At 47.5% G+C, this 25,847-nt stretch overlaps 1 protein-coding gene and 1 long non-coding RNA gene across 2 annotated transcripts in view; one reads left to right on the forward strand and one right to left on the reverse strand.

The window, feature by feature from the left end:
* Positions 1-20,272, forward strand: part of LOC148401301 (uncharacterized) — a 146,555-nt gene extending 126,283 nt beyond the window's left edge. The window contains exon 3 of the transcript XR_015863106.1: positions 20,216-20,272. The gene's annotated coding sequence lies outside the window, so the exon portion shown is untranslated. The remainder of the gene's footprint in view (positions 1-20,215) is intronic.
* On the reverse strand, positions 6,665-7,044 carry LOC148401302 (uncharacterized). The gene is made up of 3 exons (XR_015854042.1): positions 6,994-7,044; positions 6,784-6,861; positions 6,665-6,709 (listed from the first exon to the last, which is right to left on the reverse strand). It is a non-coding gene; the product is annotated as an uncharacterized LOC148401302 (long non-coding RNA).
* Positions 20,273-25,847: the final 5,575 nt, after the last annotated feature.

Here is a 25,847-nt window from a genome sequence, read left to right on the forward strand (position 1 = left end):
ACAGTCAAACCTCGGTTTTCGAACGTCACGGTTCTCGGAATAATCGGAATTGAACAAAAAAAATTGAGATTTCTTTGCTTCGGTTGCCGAACAAAATTCGGAGGTCGAACCTTGCGAGATGAGCCGGGAGGACCCGGGAAAACACGACCGCGCGGCCCGGATGCTGACTGACTCCGTTGTTATTGTATTTTCGTTACTTTGAGGATTGTGTTAACCCCTAATCATGCCTCCAAAGAAAGCAAGTGGGGGCAGTAAAGCCATCCGAAAACACAAAGACGCTCTTAAAGCAATGCGACAGTGAGCGCCCGGCGCGCTGCGGTTGCGCGATCGGACCAAATTAAGCTCCCTGCGCACTGAGGTCCACTTAAATTTTGGAAAGTACATCAGGACTTTAAAAATATTTTCTAAATTTTAGCGACGGCTCTGTCATAATAATGCGACCAGCGTGATGCAGTTGCGCGGTCGGCGACGCGCTACTGTTGCGCGTTCGGCGGTGTGCTGCCGTTGCGCGATCGTACCACATTAAGCTCCCTGCACACTGAGGTCCACTTCATTTTTGCAAAGTACATCAGGACTTTAAATTTTTTTTCTAAATTTTAGCGACGGCTCTGTCACAATAATGCGACCAGCGCGGTGCAGTTGCGCAGTCGGCGACGCGCTACTGTTGCGCGTTCGGCGGTGCGCTGCAGTTGTGCGATCGGACAAAATTAAGCTCTTTGCGCACCTGGGTCCACTTAAATTTTGGAAAGTACATCAGGACTTATAAAATATTTTGAAAAATTTCAGTGACGGCTCTGTCACAATAATGTGACCAGCGCGGTGCAGTTGCGTCGTAGGCGACTCGACCGTAGTTGCGCGATCGGACAAATATGCGCAAATGAAAAACTGCTTAAAAAAGGCGCAGGTTTTTTGTCTTGAAACAGATTACATTTTTTTCCATTACATTGGAGCCTCAGTTTTCGAACGTCCCGGTTCTCGAACAAATTGGTATTCGAACAAAAAATTCGACATTATTTTGCTTCGGATGTCGGACGAAATTCGGTTGGCGAACCTTGCGAGATGAGCCGAGAGGACCCGCATGCCAACTGACTCCGTTCGTTATTACATTCTCGTTACTCTGAGGATTGCATCAACTCTAAACATGCCTCCAAAGGAAGCAAGTGGGAGCAGTAAAGCCATCCTAAAACACAAAGACGCTCCTAAGGCAATGCGACAGTGAGCGTTCGGCGCGCTGCGGTTGCGCGATCGGACTAAATTAAGCTCCTTGCGCACTGAGGTCCACTTAAATTTTGGAAAGTCCATTAGGACTTTAAAAATATTTTCTAAATTTTAGTCACAATAATGCGACCAGTGTGGTGCAGTTGCGCGGTCGGCGGCGTGCTACGGTTGCGCGTTCGGAGGTGCGCTGCAGTTGAGCTCTCGGACAAAATTAAGCTCCATGCGTACTCAGGTCCATTTAAATTTTGGAAAGTACATCAGGACTTTAAAAATATTTTCAAAATTTCAGCGACAGCTGTCACGATAATGCGACCAGCGCGGTGCAGTTGCGCGGTTGGCGACGCGCTACGGTTTCGCGTTCGGCGTTGCGCTGCAGTTGCGCGATCGGACAATAATGCGCAAATGAACCAATGCTTAAAAAAGGTGGGTTTTGTTTTTTTTGCTTGGAACGGATAACATTTTATTCCATTATTTGTAATGGGAAAACATGATTCGGAATTCGAACGATTCACTGCTCGAACAGCCTTCTGGAACGGATTGTGGTCGAAAACCGAAGTTCCACTGTATTTGTAATGGGAAAAATACATTCGGAATTTGACCAATTCGCTTCTTGAACTGCCTTCTGGAACGGATTGTGGTCAAAAACCAAGGTTTGACTGTATTTTTGCTATTCTTCTTAAAATCACACTTACATGTGAACTGGAAATAACAATAATAACACAGTGAAAGCCAAATTGGGCAAATTGGCTATTTCAGAAGTGTGTGTCAAATTGGTAGCCCTTTGCCTTAATCAGTACCCAGGAAGTAGCTCTCGGTTTAAGAAAGGTTGGTGACCCCTGGTATAGCACATCTGAGGTTGCACCTGCTGTATCGATGTACCCTTGAACCAAACGGAGCATGCTATCGAGATTGATGCTGCGACCGGATTCGTGACTTTGTGTGATACCCTTCACCTTCATGACCGTCTGAGATGATCCTCGTGTTTTGTAAGCGTATGTTTTGGGACCGGCTGAGACAAATTCTAAAATGGTGTCGTTCGAAAGCTCATCTGTCAAATCACCCAGATAATCACCTAGAGGGAGAACACTTTCACCTGGCTTCACAGTGTACACGAGGCTGTCTGTATCAGTGTAAAGGACACGCCTCTGTAAAATTTCTAAATAGCTGTACATTTTTAAGCGTGCATAGGCTGTTGTGAAACACGCTGCAGCCACCTTTGATGTTTTTGAGGCGGGGATCTCATTGTTTATGTTGATACAATACTGCACAATTGAGAGCTTCTCATTGATAAAATGGAAGAATTTCACATTGTACAGACCTGAAAACAGAAGCTCAAAAAAATCCTCTGATTTTGTCACAATTTTTGTGTTTGCCATGTTTTCACGTTGCGCGAGTTTTCCCCACAGATTGTTAAGACAGAGTTTTGACACTTGTCTTTTGCCAGGGTTTACAGCAATTTTGGAAGGATCGAGTTGGATACCTTGATGAACGGCATACTCTTCTATGTATCTTTCTCTGTCAGCCTGGTTGACCACGTGAGCTGGATAACCTGAAGATTCTTGTTTACCTTTTAGAAATGTTCGCATGTAATCACGGAAAATTGTGTCGCTCGTTCTTGTGTAATGCCACACTTCTGTAATTTCCGCAACCGTGTACCCGAGATCGAGTGCCTTAACAAATTCAGGGGTTGTCCAAACACCTGTCAACGATCTTTGCTCATCACTATGTGTACACGCCGTCTGCTTGTTGTTACACTCGGCGCATGTACGGCACAGTGTGAAGACGAGTTTACCTTTAGCTGTTTTGAACGGTAGAACGGGAAAATATAAACCACGGGGTGGGTTGACTGTGGCGCTGATGAAACCAAAATACGACCTAGGGTCTTTAAAATCACCGTGGATAATCGTTGGATGATCGATTGGGTAGGTGGCTGTACTGTTGATGAAAGGATACAATGATGTCACATCAACATACAACATTTGCCGTGTATTTTAAAACGAAAGCGTTTGTTCGGCCCCCAAAAAGAGCCTGCCTCGGTTTGAGCGGTGTAGGAAATTTGGATTTTTTAAGGAATTCCTTCACCTCTATGTCCGTCTTTTTCATTTGCAACCATTCATGCTCCCACATAATTACAAGGTACACATCATGTCTAAGCTGTAGATCCTGAATTTTCTTTTGTGTTTTATCAAACCTCTCCTGAAAAGGGCGTTTGGTTGTCGGGCAGATTTTAGAGAGGTCGGAGCATTCTGCGCAGCCGTGGTGATAACAACCGAAATACTCAAACACTATTTTTACGCCCTCGATTTCACAATAACCATCTACAAAGTAGTTGTCTATCCTAACTTCACCACCGTTCAATGCGTGTCTAATTTGGATATTTTGACTGTGCATGATCCATTGCATGTACTGAATAGAATCGTGCGAGAAAGCTTTGTACTGACGCATATAGTTGTCTGATGGTGTAATAGCTAGTGTTTGAGGGGTCAGAAAATTAGCTCGAAAAACTTTCATGCACGCCGACGCAATTGTTACCGCATTGAATGGATCTGTTCTGGTGGCCTCAAAAAACTCACTCCTGAATTTTTCACACCCTTGCATTAACAGATCAACATCATTCTCGCAGTAGGCTATTGCCTGTTTAGCAAAATCAAACACATTGCTAGCTTCTTTGGCATACCACTCGTCAAACTTTGATCGTTGAGAGGGTGACATTCGCTCGGTGCCGTAGTACGTGGGGTCAGGGTGAGACCCGACGTAGTTTAGATGCTCTAAAGAGCTGAATTTGTGTGGGAAGTACCCCTTTGATTTGTCTTCAAACCCCAGGGCCTTAGGCATTGCGCTTAGAGGCATCGTCAAGAATGAGAGAGAGTCTATGAATCGTGATTTTGTGTCTAAATCGACAAATGATAGAACTTTACTCCCTTGCATCAGAATGTCGAGTTTGAGACCTAATTCGAGCATTCTCCTTATCAGTATGTATGAATCAAAACCTCTCGCATTATGTGCAACAAACGTAGTTTGTTTAAACCGTGGCCTTCGGAAAAATCTGAGAAATTCATCAACACAATCTGTGCCATACCAATGCTTCGTCAGTCTATTCGATCTGCAGCAGATGAGAAAAGGTTTGTGTAAACCGTTTGTGTCTACATAAGTTTCGAAATCGTAGTAGACTACATTTTTGCACGGTGGTTGAGGTTTGATGGGCTGAATGTAGCACATGTGGGGGTTCAATAAGGCGTCATCTTGATTTATGATCTCATCACACACTGCGCATTTTTTAACGGGGCAGCGATGTTTAGCACCGGTACCATCAGCTTTCACATAATACTGGAGACCACACTCCAAGCATTTTTTGTATGAAGTGCAGTTGCTCACACGATTCATTGATCGAGACTCTTTATGTTTGATAAGGCATTCCTCATTACGACAAGATTTGTTACAGTCGGGGCAGATGACAGGTTTAAACCCTCGCTGTTTACAGCATGGATCAAGACAAACGCCACAGTGTCCTGCACACTGGTGCTGTTGCCAATTCTCATGCCCTTTATAACACTGCCTGCAGAAGAATGCGTGGCCGACAAATGCCTCAATCGCTTTCACGCCGTAATAGTGGCCCTCAAGGTTTAAGACAAATAAAGTGTCGTTATCTGTTTTGGGGTAACGCGTGTCGAAAAAGGTCATGGGGCGGCAGTCCTCTTTTCGATACATTACAGTTATTTTCCGTTTGAGGACTTTCTCAAATTTATGGACATCGCCCAGACTCACAGGTGTTTGACAATCCAATCCTACACTCTCATGTAAGAGCCGTGCCTGTCTTGTGGCTTGTTTTGTTGTCAGTGTGTCATTTAGCAGATAGGTTAGCGAGAGAGCGAAACACAAATTATTGTCTTTATTACGAGGTATGTGTAGGTGTCGTTTTTTCAACCTCAAAATCTCTCTGTTGGTAGTGTTCAACAGCCTTCGACGCATTCCACCACCACCACGCAATGGAGTGACTATTTGTACAATGAGCTCTAAGCCCTCATCAGCCAGAAGCTCTGTATTTGATTGGGCTAAACGTTCAAGCAAGTTTGATACATTATCTCGGTTAGAGTTTATATCACTAGTTTGCTGGTAGATGTGAGCTCTATCGTTACCAGCCGCGAGCTCTATCTGAATTACATCACCTGTTTGCGCCCTGCTAGCTACCTCTTGCAAGACATCATCTATTTTGTCTTCAATCTGGAGGTATAAGGTTGCAAAATCATTAATGTTCTGTTGCGATGGAATATTTAGCTGTCGTCTCACCTCTACATTATTGAAATGCGGCCTGTTGATTACAACCGAACCGCCGCGTTGGTCAGCTAATACAGAACCGTTGTTAGATTGCTGGGGCGTGTGTTGAAACGCTGGTGTGTTGTCATCAATAACGTCTATTTCATGATCAGTTATAACAGAACAGTTGTTAGGCTGAAATATCGGCCGAACGTCGTCAATAGCAGCCGGTGGCGATGAATCGCGAGAGTTAGCGGTCAACGGGTCAACCAGAGGCTGTGTATTTAGATTTTGGATGATGTTTAGCAACTGGATAGGAATGTCAGGACTGATACGCCCGTCGCTGTCACTAGCATGGTTGTTTAATTCTGCTATCATGTTTAGCAATTGTGACGGGATTTGTGTAGGACTCTGTCCACCTTCATTCGGGCTTCGATTGTTCAATTCGTCTATGGCAGCCTGTAAATGAGTGAGAATAGCAGGACTGTCTGGTCTCTCCCCCTCTGACAAAGCAGCGGTCACATTGTTGAGCAAATCTGTTATTTGACTCGTACACGCATTGTTAACGTTTGATAAATCTAGCTGTGGTGTGTCGCTTCGATGGCTAAATGACGGCAAATTTATTTCAGAAATGTTTGCTAAGAAATCTGACTCCGTCGACGTAAGGTTTGGATGATCCATTATATTTTCTTTTACAAAACACAGCAGAAACAACACAAACTTATTTTGATTCGGCTAAATCTGTAAGAGCATGTATAATCTTAAAACACTCTTGTAACCGTCTTTTGTAGATACAGTTACCCCGACACCTGAGAGGCCCCCTGTTGTTTGAGTGGTGGGTGTTGTAGAAGGGCTGCCCCCTCCTCCTCCTCCTCTTCCTCTCTCTCTGTGCCTCCGTGTCACGATGTTCACCTGTAAGTTAATCCTTTATAATACCGAAAATAGCAAGTCTGATAGCACATAAAGAGAGAAAAAATATAAGGAATACCTCCAACTTTGTTTGTCGACTCTTGATGATGGTTTAAAGCTTCGTAAGTAGATAGAGCCTCAAGTAGTTCAGAATCCGTCGCTGCCTCCTGTCGGTTGGTGTGGGGTGCAATCGGATTGGTTTCAACAGTAACACGTGACTCTGATACAGCTGGTCGCGCTGACTCTGTCGTTTCGACTGCTCTAATATGGCGGTCGAAAGCAGCTTGTGTCGGCCGAACGCTTTTTCTAGTGGCCGCGGCCACGAGATCTGATACAAACATAAAATAAAATCAGTAACTAATACCCTCTATATGAACTATCTTAGATGCGCTATTGACTCACCGTAGTCTGATTGTGTTAGGTAAACGTCGCTAAAATCGTCGTCAAAAGATGCGTGGACATCGGCAAAAACGATGTTGTCTGCAAATATTATATAAACAATACATCTTGTTTTATAAGAATAACCTATTATTATTATTATTTATCATTATTATTATTTGTTATTATTATTATTGTCATTATTATTGTGAGAAATGTAGTAAAATGACTTACCTTTAACCATTCTCGAAAACAACTTTTTGACACGCTTCGATTCTGTTCGTCAGAGCGATGGCTTGTCTTCTCCAAAATGATGCTCGTCTTCCCCAAACTTTTAAATTCGGCGGGGATAAGACCACGCCTATGAGCTCACGTATCGGGCGAAATCGGATAACTTTGGTCGTATGTTGATGAAGCGTCAAAGAGGTCTTTCTCATATCCTTGGCCCCAGTAATGCCGACTCCACTATTGTTTGTCAAATTACATTAGAGATAACTTGTGACTTGTAACAGTGTGATTTTCTCAACAAAAGCCCCTTGATCCTCTAAAGCAATGTTTACCAAATTACATACCAAATTACATGCGTCTCTCGCTTTCAGATAACTTTGGCTGAGCTATTGTTTCTCAAATTATATGCGACTCTCTTCCAACCAACTTTGACACCTATAATGCTGCCCCCTGTCACAAACCCCCCGACCCAATCACAAACACCCCCTCCCCTCCAATCTCACACGCACGTAAGCACACGTAGCTCAGAGGGCTGGGAGCAAAGCTAGCTCAGGTGCTGCACCTGTCTTGATTCATAAAAATACATACCCATACATATCCACATCTTAAAAATGGCGCCAGCAAACCAAAATGGTGACAGTCAAAGATGGCGCCGTCACGACTGGCGCCATCTTGATGCCACCAACCCGCTAAAGAATTTATGACCCCCAATAAAATACGTCATAAATCTTAACATCAATAGATCCTAAAATTTTATGACCCCTTAACTCATTTGCATATGAATAGACATCAAAGCTTGCCGCATTATAATTCTCTCTCACAACCAATCCCACCTGATGTAAAAATAGAGTTTTGTGATTCAAACTTAAAATGTGATGGTGAGAGCAGCCAGAGCGGTCGTTATCCAAAGCGAGAGAGGAGAGCCCCTACAAATTCAAAATTAAAGATCTTGGGAAACTAAAACATTTTCTTGGCAATGATTTTACCCAGACAAAATCGGAAGTCAAAATGAATCAAAAGAGGTATATCACAAAATATTCTTGGCGGGTTTGACAAGACTCAGTGCAAGCCAAGGTCAACACCATGTGAAATGAAATTTACATCTTACAATGATGATCTACCTACTGATGCTGTAAAATATCGTGAAGTAGTTGGAAGTTTGATTTATGTAATAACATCTACTCGACCAGATCTAAGTTTTGTTGTTGGTAAATTATCCCAATACTTGTCTGAACTTAAAGAACAGCACTGTGTGGCAGCTAAACATGTTCTGAGATGTTTGAAATGCACTCTGGACCAGGAGTTGTGCTATAAAAAGCAAAATGTAAACTTGAAGCTTGTTGCCTATAGTGATGCAGACTGGGCAGCTGACCAGAATGACCGGCGCAGTGGTACTGGTTACTGCTTTAGTTTGTCCGAGGCTGGGGCTATTGTTTCCTTGAACTCTCAGAAACAGCCCACAGTTGCCTTATCTACATGTGAGGCCGAATACATGGCTCTGTCTGCAACAACTCAAGAAAGCTTATATCCGGTTAACCTATTGAAAGGAATGGACAATACTTTGAACTTTATACCTGTGACTGTTTTTGAGGACAATCAGGGTGCTATTGCTCTCTCCAAAAAACCCTGTGTGTCAACAGTGATGCAAACATATTGACATCAGATACCATTTTGTTCGCTCTGTTATTTCAGAAGGCAAAATTCTTTTTCTCTATTGCCCTACGGGTGATATGGTGGCCGGTGTTTTTACTAAGTCTGTTGCTAAAGTCAGGATGGAGAAATTTGGATGTTTTCTATTTGGTAACTGAACTATGGACTATGGATATGTCATGTCCCTAATTGACCCTGTGACCCAGTGAGTGTGGATGTGGTTACACACCTGTGTGCAATCCATAAATGGCAGCAGCTCATTCACAAAGGTGATCACATGCTGGCCAAACCAAATTCATATCTCTGCCTTATATTTGTCCTCTGTATTTATCCATCTGCACTGGCTCTTACCGCGATGGCTGGGCCAAAAATAGTTCATGTATTATATGCTTATAAAAAGCATTTAGATTTTTGATGCTCCAGACAGTTATTTCTTTTTTTGGGGAGTGGGGGGGGGGGGGGGGGTCAATATGGCTCTTTGAACATTTTGGGTTGCCGACCCCTGATTAAGGTGGTCAAAGACACGCTTCAGACAGACAGGTCCGCCAGGAAGTTAACCCAGAATGAAGCCAAACAGTACCACATCCATCTAGGTTTTGTGGTTTGCTGCAGAATGTGCACAATATCAGAGCAAATCTTTAAAGAAAATGACCGGGGAACAGCGGCAGCAAGACGCGCCAGCGTTCGCTCACATCCGGTTCGCTCCAATATATTTACTGTTACAGTCAAACCGGGAATTTCCCAGTTCTCGAACAAATCGGAATTCGAATGAAAAATTCGAGATTTCTTTGCTTCGGTTGTCAAACAAAATTTGGCGGTCGAATCTCGCGAGTTGAGCCGAAAGGACCCGAGAAAATCGGACTGCACGGCCCGGATGCAGACTAACTCCGCTCGTTATTGTATTTTCGTTACTTTGAGGATTGTATTAAACCCCAATCATGCCTCCAAAGAAAGCAAGTGGGAGCAGTAAAGCCATCCTGAAACACAAAGATGCTCTTAAAGCAATGCGACAGAGTGCCCGGCGCACTGCGGTTGCCCAATCGGACCAAATTAAGCTCCCTGCGCCCTGAGGTCCACTTAAATTTTGGTTTGTACATCAGGACTTTAAAAATATTTTCTAAATTTCAGCGATGGCTCTGTCACAATAATGCAGTGTTGCCGTCGTCCGCGCCCTAAGGTTGCGCGTTTGGTGGTGCGCTGCAGTTACGTGATCGGACAAAATAGCGCAACTTAAAAAATGCTTAAAAAAGGTGTTTTGTTTTAGTCTTGGAACGGATTAAATTTTTTTCCATTATTTATAATGGGAAAAATAGATTCAAAATTCGACCGATTCACTTCTCGAACCGGATTCTGGAGCGGATTGTGCTGTGCTGAGACAGCGCTGCGCCGAGTTGGCGCTGCGCTGAGATGACCAACTGAGCGCGGCGCCCTGTCGGCGGAGCGCGCAGGCCGTTTTGGTGCAGCGCGCGCACCCTCTCGGCACAGGGCCCTCTTGGCACTGCATCGTCTCTGTGCCGGGAGGGCGCGCACGCGTGCTGCGCCGAGGCGGCGCAGTACCGAGTTGGCGCTGCGCCCAGAAGGCGGAGAGGGTGCCGCAAGGGCGCCACGAGGGTGCTGTCAAGCCTGGAGAGCGCCCCAAACGACACCCTCATGGTGCAGCACCCTCATTGCGCGTAGTCCTCTCGGCGGAGCGCCAACTCGGCGCGGCGCCTTGTCGGCGGAGTGCGCAGGCCCTTTTGGCGCAGCGCGCGCGCCCTCTCGGCGCGGGGCCCTCCTAGCACTAGGTCCTCTCGACGCCGAGAGGGCGCGCGCGTGTGCTGCGCCGAGACGGCGCTGCGCCGAGTTGGCGCTAGGCAGAGACGGAGTGGGTGCCACTAGGGTGCTGCAAAGGGTGGCGTGAGGGCACCGGGAGGGCGCCCCAAAGGGGCAGCGCCCTCATGGTTTAGCACCCTCATGGCGCGTAGTCCTCTCGCCACAGCGCCAAATCGGCGCGGCGCCCTGTCGGCGGAGCGTATGGGCCCTTTTGGCGCATCATCCTCTCGACGGAGCACGCAAACTCTCTCGTCGGAGTGCCCACTTGGCGAAGCTCCCTCTCGGCGCTGTGCCAAGAGCGCTACGTCGAGTGGGCAATGAGCCGAGAGGGCACATGGGCTGCACTGAGAGGATAATATGCCAGGTCTCGCCGCGGCGTCCTCTTGGCGCGGTGTGACGCGGTGCCTTCTTGGCGCGGCGCTCGCACGCGTGCTGCACCAAGAGTGCACTGCGTCGACAGCACAGGAACGCTGCGGTGAGAGGGCACTGTTCTGACAGGTAGAGCGTGTTTCGCAGAGTGCGCGCTGCACACAGAGAACATGCGTGCACTTCGCCGGGAGGGCACGGTGTCCAGAGGGCCGCACCAAGAAGGCGCCACGCTGCTCCGACAGGGCACCGTGTCACGCCGTGCCGAGAAGGCGCTGTGTTGCGTCAAGAGTGCGCCGCTCTGATGGGACACTGCCCTGAGAGGACGCCGCACCGAGAGGGTGCCGCACCGACAGGGTGCGAACTGCGGCGAGAAGACACGAGCGTTGCGCGCGCTCCGCACGCGCTCCGCGCGCTGCGCCGGCAGAGTGGGCCAAGGGTGTGACGCGCCGAGAGGGCGTTGCGTGAGAGGGCACCGTGCAGAGAGAGCGCTGCGTCGCGCCGAGAGAAAGCTGTGTCGCGCCGAGAGATTGACGTGAGGATGCAGAAATGTTGCCGCGCCGAGAGGGCGCCCTGCTGCGCCGCGCCGAGAGAGAGCCGCGCCAATAGGGCGCCGCGCCATGGCAGAAGGGTGTGACGCGGTGCCTTCTTGGCGCGGCGCTCGCACGCGTGCTGCACCAAGAGTGCACTGCGTCGACAGCACAGGAACGCTGCGGCGAGAGGGCACTGTTCTGACAGGTAGAGCGTGTTTCGCAGAGTGCGCGCTGCACACAGAGAACGTGCGTGCACTTCGCCGGGAGGGCACGGTGTCTAGAGGGCCGCACCAAGAAGGCGCCACGCTGCTCCGACAGGGCACCGTGTCACGCCGTGCCGAGAAGGCGCTGTGTTGCGTCAAGAGTGCGCCGCTCTGATTGGACACTGCCCTGAGAGGACGCCGCACCGAGAGGGTGCCGCACCGACAGGGTGCGAACTGCGCCGAGAAGACACGAGCGTTGCGCGCGCTCCGCGCGCGCTCCGCGCGCTGCGCCGGAAGTGGGCCAAGGGTGTGACGCGCCGAGAGGGCGTTGCGCTGAGAGGGCACCGTGCAGAGAGAGCGCTGCGTCGCGCCGAGAGAAAGCTGTGTCGCGCCGAGAGATTGACGTGAGGATGCAGAAAGGTTGCCGCGCCGAGAGGGCGCCCTGCTGCGGCGCGCCGAGAGAGAGCCGCGCCAATAGGGCGCCGCGCCATGGCAGAAGGGTGTGGCACGGCGACACAAGGTCGCCGTGGATAGAGGGCACCGCCACGAGAAGGCGCCACGCCGAGAGATCGCACGGCAAGAGGGTGCCGCGCCGAGAGGGTGCCGCGCTGCGTCAAGGGGGCGCGCGCGCTGCATGCGCTACGCGAGATACGCGTGCTGCGCACACTGCGCTGTGATGGTGGGACGAGGGTGCGTTGCGGCGAGAGGGAGCTGTGCAGCAAGAGCGCTGCGCCGAGAGGGTATTGCGCCAAGAGGACGCTGCGTCGAGAGAGCGCTGCGTCGAGAGGGATCCCGCGCTGCGAGCGCTGCTGCGAGAAGCCGAGTGTGCGCCGAGAGGACATGCATGCACTGTGCCGAGAGTGAACTGCGCCGAGAGGGCGCGTGCGCTGCACCGAGAGGGTGCTACGGCGAGTGGGCGCCGTGCCCCGCCAAGAGGTACCTGGGCTGACAGGGCGCCCCCCTGTGCCGAAAGGGTGCTGCACCGCATCGTTGGGCGCCCAAGCGTGCTGCACCAAGAGGGCACTGCGCCGACAGCCCAGGCACGCTGCGCTGAGAGGGCGCTGCACTGACAGGTCAAGCGCGCTGCGCAGAGTGTGCGCTGAGCCCAGAGAACGTGCGTTGCAGCGCGGTGCAGTGCGGTGCAGCGCGGTGCAGCACCATAGCATGGTGCGGCGCGGTGCAGCGCGCTGCAGCGCAGTGCAGGGCAGTGCAATGCAGCGCGATGCAGCGTGATGCAGCGCGGTGCAGCGCGGCGCCCTTCGGCGTGGCGCCCTTTCTGCGCGGCGCCCTGTCGCGGCGATCCTCTTGCCGCCACGCAGGGCACTCTCATCGCGGAGCCCTCTCACTGCGTTGTCTTTTCAGCGCTGCGCGCATCCGCCACCACGCCGAGGGTTGCACACTGCGCAGAGAGGGCTTTTGCTGAGAAGGAGCAGCTCCCTGGCAGTGCGACGCCCTCTCACGGTGAGGCCCTTTTAAGGCAGCGTGGCCCGCTCTCTTGGCGCCCTTTCGGGGCTGCGTCATCTTGGCGTGGCGCCCTTTTGGGAAGGCGCCCTTTCAGGGCGGTTCCCTCTAGGCGCAGTGGTCTCTCGGCGCAGTGACCTCTCAGCACAGCCCGCAGGCCCTCTCGACACGACGCCCTCATGGCGCGGCGCACTTCTGGCCCCCTATCGTTGCGACAACTTCTTGCTGCCGAGTTCTCTGTGCGCGGCTTTTTCTCGGTGCCCTCGCGCTACCCTCGTGGCACGGCACCCTCTTGGCGTGGCTGACTCGAGGGATGAGAACGGCAAGTGTTAAAAGTCACTGAAAAGTAGCCGTGGTTCGAGGTCCGCATGACCCAATTGGGGAGCCACATACCCCATTGAGGAGCCACATGACTCCATTGAGTGGAAAATGTTCCGTACCTCCATTGCTGAGGCAGCCGACCTGAGGTGTTGCCATAAGGTTGTCGGTGCCTGTTGTAGCGACAATCCCTGAATGCGCTGGTGGAACTTGGCAGTAAGCGATGCCGTCAAGCTGAAGAAGGAGTCCTATCAGGCTGTTTTGGCCTGTGGGACTCCGGAGGCAGCCGACAGGTACCGGTCGGCCAAGCGGAACTCGGCTTTGGCAGTTGCTGAGGCATGGGAGGAGTTTGGCCAGGCCATGGAGAATGACTTCCGGATGGGTTCGAGGATGTTCTTGTCCACCATCCGGCGTCTCAGGAGGACACAGTGGAGATGGCTTGCTGCTGACATCAACTTGGGAGGTCGTGAGTCAGAGGAGAGAATACTTTGAAGACCTCCTCAATCCACCAACAACCCTTCCATTGTGGAAGCAGGGCCTGGAGACTCTCAGGTGAACTCACCAATCTCTGTTGTCGAAGCCACTGAGGTAGTTATACTCCTCGGGGCAAGGCCCCAGGGGTGGATGAGATCCGTCCGGAGTTTTTAAAGGCTCTGGATGTTGTGGGGCTGTCATGGTGGACACGCCTCTACAGCATTACGTGGACATCGGGGATGGTGCATCTGGATTGGCAGACTGGGGTGGTGCTTCCCCTCTTTGAGAAGGAGGGGAAGGTGTGGACCAACTACAGAGAAAATACTTCTCAGTCTCCCTGGTAAGGTCTATTCAGGGGTGCTGGAGAGGAGGGTCCGTCGAATCACGGATTCAGGAGGAGCAGTTTTGCAGACGTGATGCTGTTGGCTTTTTCAAGTTGTGATCTCCAGCTCTCACTGGAGCGGTTCACAGCCAAGTGTGAAGCGGTCGGGATGAGGTTCAGCACCTCAAAAATCTTAGTTCATGGTCCTCAGTCGGAGAAGGGTGGAATGCCCTCTCAGGATCTGGAATGAGATTCTGCCCCAAGTTGAGGAATCAAGTATCTTGGGGTCTTGTTCACGAGCGAGTGCAGGATGGAGCGTGACATCGACAGGCGGATCGGTGCAATCGGCTGTCGGCTGTAATGTACCGGTCCGTCGTGGTGAAGAGAGAGCTGAACCAAAAGGCAAAACACTCAATTTACCGGTCAATCTGTGCTCCCGCCCTCACCTATGGTCACAAGCTATGGGTTGTGACCGAAAGAATAAGATCCCGAACGCAAGCGGCAGAGATGAGTTTCCTCCGCAGGGTGTCCGGGCTTTCCCTTAGAGATAGGGTGAAAAGCTCGGTCATCCTGGAGAGACTCTGAGTAGAGCCGCTGCTCCTCCACGTTGAGAGGAGCTAGATGAGGTGGCTCGGGCATCTCATCAGGATGCCTCCTGGATGCCTCGTTGGGGAGATGTTACGGGCATGTCCCACTGGCAGGGGACCCCGTGGACTCCCCAGGACGCACTGGAGAAACTATGTCTCAGCTGGCCTGGGAACGCCTTGGGATCCCCAGTGATGAGCTGGACGAAGTGGCTGGGGAGAGGGAAGTCTGGGAGTCCCTCCTAAAGCTGCTGCCCCCGTGACCCGACCCCAGATAAGCGGAAGAGGATGGATGGATGGATGGATGGATGGATGGATGGATGGATGGATGGATGGATGGAAACTTAATATGTTGCAACATATATACAAACACATCTTGTTATCAAAGAACACTCATATTATCTACCTTTTGGAAATGAATTGTGAAAGACAAATTATAAAGTTATTATTAGCATATAAATCAAAACATATGATAAAATATAAAAACTGAAGTACCTTACCACAGTTGTACTAAATTCATTTTGTCTTCACTTATAAATTAGTTGACTGGTTCTTTTATCACAGAAAAATCGTTTAGGTAGTTTTACTTACCTTACATGTTTCGGCGTGTATTTTCGTCTTCATCAGAGTGTCACTGGTGTAGGTGTCTTTATCAGCTGATGAATGAAGGTGTGGCTCACCTGTCAGATTTGACAGGTGAGTCACGCCCTCTCCTGTCCGTTCACCCATCCAAAATGCTGTTCCAGGTGGTGGAGAGCATGAAAGCTCCCTCGTCCGTGTTGATGGTCCTCAGGCCCCGCTTGCGGATCTCAATGGCCTCCTTAATCCAACTCTGATGTTTGTTTTCTTCAGTACGGATGAGTCTGGCCTTCTCCCAGGCCATTATTTGAATTTCTTTTTTGCAATGGTCGGTGATAGCTGACTTGTAGTGTTCCTGTTATGCTTGTTCTTTTTTTTTCCTCATTTGTCTTGTTGCTGTCTCCTTCTCACACTCCTTCTTGTGTTCATTTTTTCTCGTAGTTAAGTACCTCCCGGTCTCCCCGATGTACGATCGATTGCATAATTTGCATGGGATCTTGTATATGGAATTACATTTATTTTGCGTGTGTATTTTGTCCTTTGGATGAACCAGTATCTGACGGAGTGTTGTGTGTGGTTTGACCGGGGTGTTTATGTTGTGTTTTATCAAGGCTCTGTGGATGCGTTCCGTAACCCCTCACGTACGGAAACGTCACCGTTCCTCTGTGTTCTATGGTACTTGTTTGTTTTTTCTTTCTCCCTGTGTTGTGTTGTTTTTGACCTGTCCTTCACTTTTAGTTATTGCCACTGTGGATACTGACAGCTTTTAAGTGCGTGTTGTATGTGTTTTCTCCCTGTGTTCTGTCATCCTGGTCTGTGATTATTGTTGTACGTTCGTGTAATGCTCTGAATACTGACAGTTTGTGGATAGTGGGGTGTTAAGATGTCCAGGCCAGGTATTGGTCGGTGTGTGTGTGGGTTTTCTGTGTATTTTTATTTTTATATCTCTGTTGTCTGTATGGTGTATGTTTATGTCCGGAAAGGCTATGGATTGATCCGTTTCCTCTTCGTGAGTGAATTTTATGCTGCCAGTGGTGTCTATGTTGTTGAGATGGTATGTGAGGTGTTGTGTATGTCCTGTTTCCACTTTATCCAGATTGCCGTCTACGTAGTGTTCCCATAATGTGGGTCTGTATTCATCCAGGGCTGTTGAGTTCTTTCTGTTGCAGGTCCTCCATGAAAAAACTGCACATGGTGGCAGACTGTGGGTCTCCCATGGGGAATCCTTCTTTCTTTCTGTAAATTGTGTTTCTGAATTGGAAGTATGTGGAAGTGGCAATGAGATGGAGTAGCTGAAGGATGTCCTGTACTGTTTGAATGATATCCTACAGGTAACCTAACAGTACATGTTAGGGTTTTCCAGGTTATCTTTATCGTAGGATTATGTTGGAATGTAGACTATAATGATTAAATCAATCTTGTCTTGCCCTCACAATGTAATGATTAAATCAATCTTGTCTTGCCCTCACAATGCAGAGTAAGATGAAGTGGTTGCTTCCTCTGCTTGATTGACCAGCTGCAGGGGAAGCAATCAAAGTTGTTCTGTTTCCCACAACAGTGTAAAACACCCCCTGCTCTGATCTTATCAGAGGCCGGGGGTTCACCAAACCTGTCCACTCCCACCCCCACTCTGTTCCTCCTAATAAATATGCCCTTGCAGGGAGGAGACTTTTAGATTTCATTCCTGTAGCGAGTGATCTCTCCACCTGCAGGTGTCCAAAAGAACTTGCCTTGTCTCCGTTTGGTTCTTGCAAAATAAGTTGGAGTGAGCAAATCTCTAACATTTTGGTGCCGAAACCCGGGATCCCTCATACCCGCTATCTGGCTGACGAAGGAGGACGTGCTGCATTGTCGACAAGCCAGTGTCCATTAGGAGGACCTGGAGAAGAAAGTCCTGGGAAGAGAATTCTTCGCTGGGCCAGCATCTTAGGTCTGCCTTCGTCTGACAGAGGTGGATTGACGGGACCCGGCAGTGCAACGAACCAAGGGAACAAGTAAGTTAAAGGCCTTAAGTTGTGTGCACGAGAGATACGGCTTTGGTTTATCCGAGCTATGAGATACGGCTTTGGTTTGTCCGAGCTATGAGATACGGCTTTGGTTTGTCCGAGCTATGAGATACGGCTTTGGTTTATCCGAGCTATGAGATACGGCTTTGGTTTATCCGAGCTATGAGATACGGCTTTGGTTTGTCCGAGCTATGAGATACGGCTTTGGTTTGTCCGAGCTATGAGATACGGCTTTGGTTTATCCGAGCTATGAGATACGGCTTTGGTTTGTCCGAGCTATGAGATACGGCTTTGGTTTGTCCGAGCTATGAGATACGGCTTTGGTTTGTCCGAGCCATGAGGCCTAAAAAAGCGCTGGCGTTTGTGTGATTGAGTGTGTGACTGGTAGGATAAATTGACTAAATAGCAGTTCTAGCATTGATCCACGGCAATAATACAGGCTAGTAATTTGTTGAAAGGTCAATTTAAACCTGCATTGAGGATCCTCAAAGACATAAAAGAAATAAATAAGTAATAATAATAATAATATTTTTGAGAAAAAGAAATTATATAACCTAAAACTACTAGAATTAAGATGGGAAATAAAAATGGTAATTCTCTACCTCTTGACGGAGATGAGAAGTACATGGCGAGTAGATTTCTTAATTGTATGCAATATATGCCAAAGTGGAAGAAAAAGTATGGAGTAGAAGGGAAGTTGAGAGTTGAAGTGTGGAAGATAGTAGTTGATGTTTTAGAAGAGAGTGTGGAAAGAAAGAAAAATGGGCTGAAAAAGAAAAGAAAAGAGAGAGAATTGGATTGTGCTAAAATATGGTTGAAAGCTTCACAAGAAAGAAGAGAACAAATCCAAAAGACAAAAGATGGAAAGTTGAAAAGTGATGAAGCCGCCATTCAATTGAGATTTGAAAAAGAATTCTGGGTACATAGTGGCATCCCATTCAATGATGCAGATGAGAGTGCTTATCAGCAACATCTTAAAAATCCGCTCCTCACTGGTTTCCCCCCTGACTTGGGCAGTTGGGTGAGAAAACACTTGGTGGAAGCGGACACTGCTTGGTTTACAAAAAACATGCAGTGGCCCAGAGACGCTGACAAAGGGATTGAGAAAGGCAGAGGTTTTGATGTATTTCATCTAGATGATGATAATGATCTAAATGAAGATACAACAATCTTCTACCAAAGTTCCCAAAGGGGCAGAGGAAGAGTTAGATACCAACAACGTCGCAAGCCACCATTCAAATCAGAACCCCCATCAGATTCAGACAACTGTTGGAACTGTGGGAGACGAGGACACTTTGCACGAGAGTGTCGTTCTGCAAAGCAATATCAATCAAAGAGTGCAGAAAGGGGCAGAGGAAAAGCCAAATTTTTAGCATGACAAGTTTCCTCCTCTTTGACCGCTTATGCTCATACAGAGAAAGAAAGAATAGATGCCCATATGGCAGCAAAACATGTCATTAGATTATTAGAAGTCTTGTCCATCCAAGAAGTATGACAATGCTGTTTGTATGCCCAAATTACAAATAACTAGAGCTCAAATTGTGTTACACTAAATTAAAATATGCAAATCAAGTGGTAAAGAAATGCAACTTGCTTCTAGAAGATAAATAAATAAAATTAGAATGTGCTGTCCTCGTGTGCATGGGAGGGACCAGCTCATGATCGACCACAGGAAATGGCCAGCCTGTGACGAATCATTGTTGCTGAGACCTACCTTCTGCACGCGAGAGCTGTGCATGTGTGTGCGTATGTGTTAAAGTTAAAGTTAAAGTCCCAAATTTATGAAGATTGGCTAAACTTTTAATATAAAGAAATTTGCTAGACTGTTGTCTATTCAATTTACACCGCAGAACAGAAACAATTTTGACAAATAAAAATGAGAGGAAAAGAGAGAAATCTGTTTGCGAGCAGAAACTAATCCACACTAGTGCATGTTAAGTGTCGAGCTCACATGAGAAATTCGATGAAGGAAAAAAAAACAAAAAAAAAAACGACAGAACATGCTTTCAGGAATTGGAAGAAGCTAAATTGTGAATTTAAGATTTTGCAATGCTACATTTAATAGGAATAATTGATTGGTTGTGTTATAAGATTATACAAACTTCTAAATGCAAGCTAAATCTGAGAAATTGAGTTCTTCAAATTTAAAAACAAAGAAAAAATTCAGATTAATTTGCCAGTTGTTTGTTTTAGTTAAGTTTTTTTGGACTGGTGGATTGTTCTACCAGGAAACCTGAGTTGAAAATGATATATGAATGGTGTGTGGTGAGCTTGGATGAATTGGGACCAATGTGATAGTATGACTCCTCTTTAGAGACTGTGTGAGATGCATATGATGAGCATTGATGAATGATTGCCTGAATGAGAGGTTGAATGGTTGAAGTCGTTGGCGACTACTATAGAAAATTGGTAGAGCGACTTTGATGAAAGAGTGATTTTGAGCAGGTTGAATGTTAGAAAGAAACACGTAGCTTTTGGATTGATAATTAACTAGAGAAAAAAAACTGGAGAACCAGTAACACATGTAGAAGATGTGTGAACTGAGAAATAGAGAAGCGTTTTGGAAAGAAAGTCAAATTAAATGATGATGGAATCGTATGCATTCCCCCAAAAAGTTTGTCAAGGTGTGAGGCATGGGCGTTGCCAAGCCTCAAAAGGAGGGAGTGAGTAGGGCAGATAGTGGAAGATAGTAAGAATACAACACTTTATGACAATGAATTTTCAAATAAATTTGGTGTTATACTGTGGTAAAATTTTTTTTGTTCTGGTGTAGATAGGTTAGCAACACGAGAGATTTAGGGGTCCAAAAGAAAGACAGTTAAAAGAAAACATTTTTGATTTGGACAATTGCAGGCTAACAGGCAAACTGAAAGATGTGTCCAATGCAAATTTACTGCCGCCTGATCTCTCCCCCTCACAGGTGGACAACCCCATCAATCCAGGAGACTGGGTCTACATCAAGATCATCAAAAGAAAGAACTGGGCCAGCCCGCGGTGGGAGGGACCGTTCCAAGTTTTGCTTGCTACTCCCACAGCGGTAAAAATCTCTCAACGGCCCAGCTGGATTCACCTCAGCCACTGCAAGTTGCAGAGAGTGCTGGACCCCTAATTCGGAGTGGTGGGGAAGGCTGACTACAAAGGGGCCCCGTCGTTTAGGGCGAGGCGTCTCAATGTTGGTGAAGAATTCATCGATCCCCACTCCGCTAGGCGAGGGGATGTCCCAGTGTCTCTGCCATCCTAGTAGCAACGGGGCTCCATATGCCAGATGGATCCTCTGCTGCGTTGTGGTTGGAGCGTGCTATGGTCTATTGACTCATCTGAACAGACCAAATGACAATGTTGCCCGTGGTAAACGATGGTCACATGATGAGAACTATGAAGACTGGTCATGGGACCCCAGAAACCCATACGAAACCAACACTTGGTACCGGTATGTCAGGTTCACTGTGAGAGCTCACACACAGGAGGGATGCTATGTGTGTTCGAAACTCCCCCCTTCCTCCACGCAAGTTCGCTTGGAGGCCAGAGCAATGAATGTCACTGAAGCAAAATGTATGGCATCCATGGGAGGAGTTGGATATCAGCATCGTGCCGTCGCAGTCAAAGATGCCGACCCTTACCGCCCTGGACTTGCTGACGGTGCCTGTGATCAGCTATTCTGGACAAATCTCAATGTGACTGTTAGAGGACGAACAATACCACAAGTGGCCTACACAGAAAGACCAGCTGGAGTGAATTACACATGTTACATCCAAGGTAACAAGACCCACGTCTGCATTAACGACGACTGCTCTCCAGGAGGAAACTGGATGGGAGCTCTGGACATCACCGATGAGTGTCAAGATAAGAGAGCCATTTCAGGTGGGGAGGGCTCTCCAACCAACATGGCTATTCTCTGACAACTGGTGGCAACTGCTGTTGAAATTGCTGTCTCCTGTGCTTGTTGTGCTGGTGGTGTTGTGCTCGTTTATGACCTGCGTTATCCCATGTTTGAAGTCTGCTGTGTCGAAGTTTGTGTCCTCTACTGTAGCCCAAGTTCATATACAACTTCTTAGAGATGACGGATGTGATGACGATAATGACACGTGGATTACGTAGATGCTGTTCTGTTGAGCATGTTTTGATGATTTGACCATCGAAAACGTTTCGCAAGTGATGGATACAATGATGTACTGTTTCTGTGTTTTTCTTTTTATTTTTTATTATTCATAGCATTCTGGTCGCCTGTGGCAACGGGGCCGTGTAAGAATTTTCCTGCTAATGACATCTGGCCAGCAGGTTTTTCGCTTACACAATAAGTTTGATCTGGGGTATTGAGGTAATGCCTCATCTTCACTGGAAAGTGTTGCTATCATTGTTTGTTGTTTTTATTTTTACCATTCTACTTTCTTCATTATACGTATATATATATATGTGGTTTTTTTTCTTCTTGCTTGTCTTTGTTGTTTGGGGTGACATAATCATATGATAAAACAGGAGGGAGATGTTAGGGTTTTCCAGGTTATCTTTATCGTAGGATTATGTTGGAATGTAGACTATAATGATTAAATCAATCTTGTCTTGCCCTCACAATGTAATGATTAAATCAATCTTGTCTTGCCCTCACAATGCAGAGTAAGATGAAGTGGTTGCTTCCTCTGCTTGATTGACCAGCTGCAGGGGAAGCAATCAAAGTTGTTCTGTTTCCCACAACAGTGTAAAACACCCCCTGCTCTGATCTTATCAGAGGCCGGGGGTTCACCAAACCTGTCCACTCCCACCCCCACTCTGTTCCTCCTAATAAATATGCCCTTGCAGGGAGGAGACTTTTAGATTTCATTCCTGTAGCGAGTGATCTCTCCACCTGCAGGTGTCCAAAAGAACTTGCCTTGTCTCCGTTTGGTTCTTGCAAAATAAGTTGGAGTGAGCAAATCTCTAACAGTACACTGTTACTGTATGTACACTGTTAGATTTGTGCATTTTTTGAGTGTCCTGTCTGCTAATAATCTGTCATGCACTATGTGTATGGTGGCCTGTGTGGGTGTTTTTGTGAAGAGTGAAATAACCTCATTTGATATGAACATTTCATGTTTTTGTACTTTTATGTGGTTGAGTTCTGTGGTGGGATGTTTTGACTGTTTGCAATGATCATCTGAGTCCCAGTAATGGTTTTATTATTTCTGTGAGTGATTTTGAAAGGTTGTATGATCCTATGCTGTCTGCAATGGGGCGGAGAGGTGTACCTCGTTTATGGATTTTAGGTATACCGTAGATCCTGGGAATGATGTTTGCTGTGGGTAATAAGGGATTGTATGATTGGTTTTGTATTTTAATTTCAAAGAGTAATGGTTTAAGTCACCAGTGTCAAACTCAAGGCCCGGGGGCCAGATTTGACCTGCCACATCATTTTATGTGGCCCGCAAAGACAAATTGAGCATCAAATCCGTGTGTCATTCATCCAAATTCATCCAAATTGTCTTCACTTTTAATAATATCTTCGTTTTGTTTCTAATATTTGACCAGTTTTTACTTGTCTGATTTGAAAACGAGTTATTGGTTAACTTGTTTTGAGATTTTACTGTATATAATTTGAGGTGCTCATACATTTAATTTGGTTGACAGTCATAATAACCCTCCGAAAGAAGCTATGACTACAATGCAGCCTGCGAAATAAAAGAGTTAGACACCACTGGTTTAAATCTAGGGTTAGGGTTTCAAAGTAGGGTTTCATACTAGAGTTAGGGTTTCAAAGTAGGGTTCAAAGCTAGGGTTAGGGTTCTAAACATGAGTTTAAAGCTATGGTTAGGATTTCAAGTGCCATCGGACCGCTAAAAAGTGTACATCCGCTCTCCTGGTGCGTGTGCGCGGCCTCCCGGTAGTCCCAGGAGCGCGTGGAAAAGGCACAAAGTGCCGTCGGAACGGAGAAGAGGCGGATATGCTCTAACAGCGACTGACGGTGTATTGACTTGGCGTGTCTGCCAGAGGGAGGTAATTCCCCACTACAGCTGCAGCGGCAGCGATGAAAAGTCTCCCCGAGCCCCTGGAACTCTTCGCGGGGGGGGAGATGTGTCCCGTGCGAGGTACCAGATTGCGCTCCACGGTCAGTAAAGCCGCTTTTGTTGGGCTAGAGGCCCGCTGGAAGTCTAATAACGCTTCGTGAGCTCCTCTGCGTTTCCTCGTCAGCTTTTCCAGGAGGCGAAACTCGACGCATTGCTCGCCGTAACTATCTTGTAATAGTTGTATTAAGTTCATTTTGTCTTCACATAAATTAGTTGATCGGTTCTTTTATCACTGACATATTATTTAGGTAGTTTTAATGCCCGGGGTGAAGAACGCCGTTTAGAACAAAATGGATTTTTCATTCTTTTTGAGATTGGACAAAAATCTACTAAGATGAATTTCCAGAGTCTTCAAATTGGACTTAGCAAAGGTTTAGTTGCATTGTTCCACAGGAAAGCGGCATTCAACGTGCTTCAAGTTATCTGATCACAATTGAGGACAAGTCAGCCAACCATGGAGAAGACAGCTGGTTGAGGAAACAGGACAGACTCTGCAATTCCAGTGCTGGGGTCACGGGCCAACAATTAAATGCTGAATCACACCACACTACATTCCTTAGATAGGCAGCGGTGCTACAGTTCCAAACCCCCTCCCTTTAGTGCAGCAATGCCTCTGTAACCGGGGCAACCAAAACATTAAAATGAGGAAGGACTCAGAATTGATGAAGATTGCAACTGAGCTTCCTTTCTCAATCATTCTCCTCGTGAGTAAATCTGTCCTGGTTTTCTTCTCTTTGTTCCAGCGTGTGGTTTAATGTCTGATGGTACTTAAACCTGACAGGCAGTGATATCCCCCCCCCCGGTTGAATTTGTCTGTCACCTAACCGTGTTACAAAAAACATTGGGGAACGCTGCTCTAGAGTACCTTATTCATTATTTAATTTGAGCTATTTTAACCCTTGTGTGGTGTTCGGGTCCGTGGGACCCGTTTTCATTTTTTATTAAAAGAAAAATGATACCATGAATTAATTTTTCAACTGAGACTCACTGGCTTTGGCTCATTTTCTGTGAAGAACATATATCAGAATACATATTTAATGACCAAACACCATACGGCCCCCCTACACATTTCTATTACATATAAGATGTCCACTGGGCCCTGGGCTAATAGAAGTGTAGAAATTGATGTTCTGTGTACCACACGCACACACACAAATGCACACGCACCCACAGACGCACACACACGCACTGCGGGCTGAGAAAGGAGGATAAAGTGTAGGTACACAGAACATCAGTGGGTCTAATGTGAGAGAAAATGAGAGCGGACGGTGATGACAACCAAAGTTGCAACCTTGTGTGGGAACCATAGGTGCAGAAACACAAAATAAACAGTTCCCATACATTGTTTGTCAACACTGTCTGCTGTAATTTTCTCGCACATTTGACCCTTTGTCAATCTGCTACAAATTGGAAGCAGGACACTATAATTATAACTTTGGCAGTGTGGTTTCTTATCACATTCGATCAATATGACCAAAAGGTACTCTGCGCGGAGGGCCTTTGAATTGATTTTGGAAGAGAGTGAAGTTTTTGATTATGATGTAGAGGGAGAGGATTCAGAAGAACATGTTTCAGACTTTGAGGATCACATTTCTGAAAATTCAGTCTGACAGTGACTCAGAAGAAGATGATGAGATTGAGCATCAGCCAGTTCCGAAACAAACACGAGCCACAGGATCGGGCTGTCAGCAGCCAGCCCCAGGTCCAGAACAAGCCAATCAGCAAAAAAAAAAAAAAAAAGTAAAACATAATAAATGGAGGCGGCTCGGTGGAGCACTGGGTAGCACGTCCGCCTCACAGTTAGGAGGGTGCGGGTTTGAGTCCACCTTCGGCCCTCCCTGTGTGGAGTTTGCATGTTCTCCGCGGTCCCGCGTGGGTTTTCTCCGGGCACTCCGGTTTCCTCCCACATCCCACAAACATGCTTGGTAGGCCGATTGAGCACTCCGAATTGTCCCTAGGTGTGAGCACTCACGGCAGCTCAGAGTACCCACCCTTCTTGGGGTCCCTGGAGGAAGTGCTGGAGAGCGCTCCTTCTGGGGACTCCATCGTTCTACTGGGTGACTTCAATGCTCACGTGGGCAATGACAGTGAGACCTGGAAGGGCGTGATTGGGAGGAACGGCCCCCCCGATCTGAACCCGAGTGGTGTTCTATTATTGGACTTCTGTGCTCGACACGGATTTTCAATAATGAACACCATGTTCAAACATAAGGGTGTCCATGTGTACACTTGGCACCAGGACACCCTAGGCCGCAGTTTGATGATTGACTTTGTAGTCGTGTCATCGGATTTGCGGCCGCATGTTTTGGACACTCGGGTGAAGACAGGGGCGGAGCTGTCAACTGATCAGCACCTGGTGGTGGGTTGGCTTCGATGGTGGGGGAAGATGCCGGTCCGACCTGGCAGACCCAAACGCTCTGTGAGGGTCTGCTGGGAACGTCTGGCAGAATCTCCTGTCAGGAAGAGCTACAACTCCCACCTCCGGCAGAGCTTTTCCCATGTCCCGGGGGAGGC

Source organism: Syngnathus floridae, chromosome 2 (assembly GCF_059516105.1).
Source record: "Syngnathus floridae isolate MCC-2025c chromosome 2, RoL_Sflo_1.0, whole genome shotgun sequence".
Lineage (NCBI taxonomy): Eukaryota > Metazoa > Chordata > Actinopteri > Syngnathiformes > Syngnathidae > Syngnathus > Syngnathus floridae.